Here is a 2,500-nt window from a genome sequence, read left to right as displayed (position 1 = left end):
TGACCCATTTCAGGTCCTAGAGTTTCTTCTAATGAGCTGATGCGTTGGATCAGGTGTGTTTGATTAGGGAGACGAAGAACACATGCAGTGTGTTGGGGGTCCTTCAGGAGCAGGGCTGGGAAACACTGAATACGGTCTAACAAGTCTTCGTCGCGAAATCTACGGCAGCTCTTTGATACCAGTCTTTCATTTGAAAGTCACGTGTCTAGTATCTGTAAAACCGCATTCTTACATCTTAAAAATATATCTAAATTACGCCATATTCTCTCAATGACAAATGCGGAGCAGTTAGTTCATGCGTGCATGACCTCAAGGCTAGATTATTGTAATGCTCTACTGGGTGGTTGCCCTGCACGCTTAATAAACAAACTACAGCTGGTCCAAAACGCAGCAGCTCGAGTTCTTACCAGAACCAGGAAGTATGACCATATTAGCCCGGTTCTGTCAACACTGCATTGGCTCCCTATTAAACATTGCATAAGCTCTAAATGGTTTAGCTCCGCAGTACTTGAGCGAGCTCTTAACGCATTATAGTCCTCCACGTCTATTGCGATCTCAGAATTCCAGCCAGTTGATAATACCTAGAATTAGGGATGGCCCGATACCGATACTGGCATCGGGGATCGGGCCGATACTGTCCTCATATACTCGTACTCATAAAAATTCGCCGATACCACGTACATTTTGCGAAACGAAACTGGCCGCCGCGAGTGCTTTGTCGAGGTGAACTGAGTCATAGACGCACGAGCTGGTCGAGCACATCCCTTTAAACAGACAACAGTGGAAAGTTTGTTCAGTCCGATGTCAATGGCAACGAAATTAAACGAGGAGGCATGTAGCTTTAGCTTATTATATTAACGTTAACTGACGAGAGAGAGAGAGAGGCAGAGAGAGAGACAGAGAGCGAGAAGCGCACTTCTGTTGAATGCTCTTGATTGCTGATCGTTCACTCAGCACATGTTATTTGGATGAAAACTAAATCGTATATGTAAGTAAAGTAAAACATGAACTGTTACCTGACTGAAGTATAACGAGTGGTTCCCTACATTATTACAGGACGTGTGCAGAGGTCAAGAAGTTTCATGAATGCAAACATCCGAAGCGCGCGCCCCTCAAAGCAGCGTCTCAGCGCGCGAATAGCCTACTGAATTAAATTGTCTTTCACGTCTTGCGCTTGTACGGACGAATTCACACACAACTATGTAATAACGCCCATCTTGGCGAGTATCCTATAGTAAACAAAGTCGGTTATATCTCAAATGAACGTAGCATGTTCAAATGCGGTCCGTGCGTTCGGTCTTAAAGGGGCAGCAGTTTGATAAACCTGCTTCTGTGTTTTAATGTTAATCAAACAAAGGACAAATAAATACTCACTGCTCTGGACTAAATAGGCTACCCATCTAAATATCCATCTATATATAATTCATACAGTAATGAATATGCTTTTTTCACATTTGATTACTTTATTCAAATTTCTGTACCTGTTAGATCTACCTGAAAAACTCTAAAAACACTGTTTATTTCATTTGTAGCCTTTCTTTGTTCTATTGTATTTATTTGTCCTATTTGTAATTCAATTGTTTGTTTTTATTTTGTTACTGACTGCTTACTTGTTTTAAATTCACATTAATTAGGCTGGTAGGTTTTGTTGTAGTATCAAAATTGGATTAAATAATTGATATTTCACTGGTTTTGACAAACATTTGAACCACTGACCCGATCCTCAGCACTGAGCCCTGCTGAAGCAGCTCTAAATATGTGCTGTGCTATTAAATGAAAGATAAAATATGATAGAGCAATAGAATGAACAGTGACAGTAGGCTTACAGAAGCTCATATGCATTTTAGCAGGCTTAATTAAGCATGAAAATAACTGAAAGAAATATATATATTTGATGAACAAATTAAGCCAACTAATATGATTTATAATCTTTTGGTTTATCTACTAATACATTTAAAAATGACAAATGCAGTGAAAATTCAGGTATCGGTTACAGTATCGGTATCGGACTCGTTCTGCAAAAAGTGGTATCGGGACATCCCTACCTAGAATATCTAAATCGACTGCTGGCGGTAGATCCTTCTCCTATTTAGCACCAAAAACTTTGGAACAGTCTTCCCTCTCTTTAACCTCTCTACAGATAAAGCGTTGTCGGGATAATTCGTTCGTGTGGCTACATGGAAGCGATACAAATTCTGTATTATTAATTTTAAGGCCAGACAAGTAGTATGTTGAGAGTTTGCGCAGAAAGAACTTAAAGAGTTTTCTGTTAGAGCGGAGTCGTGTCAGCGCCCCCTAAGTTAATAACTAATGATCATTGCGACGGAAGTGAATCAATCAAAATTAACTTTATCTGGACAATAACTTTATTCTAAATCTGCTGTAAAGCCTAAACAATCTCTGTTACTGCAATCTCCTGTTATCACTGTAAAGCTGCTTTGGAACAATCTATATTGTTTAAAGTGCTGTATAAATGAAGGAGACTTGACTTGTGAGTGAG

The 2,500-nt window shown here is 39.6% G+C and overlaps 1 protein-coding gene across 1 annotated transcript in view; it reads right to left on the bottom strand.

Annotated features, from left to right (window-relative positions):
• Positions 1-2,500, bottom strand: part of LOC311289102 (protein PHTF2) — a 33,025-nt gene that overhangs the window by 12,976 nt on the left and 17,549 nt on the right. The window lies entirely within an intron of this gene.

This window comes from Rutilus rutilus (assembly GCF_951802725.1).
Source record: "Rutilus rutilus genome assembly, chromosome: 4".
NCBI classification, from domain to species: Eukaryota; Metazoa; Chordata; class Actinopteri; order Cypriniformes; family Leuciscidae; genus Rutilus; species Rutilus rutilus.
This window is presented reverse-complemented; position numbering and strand designations above follow the sequence as displayed.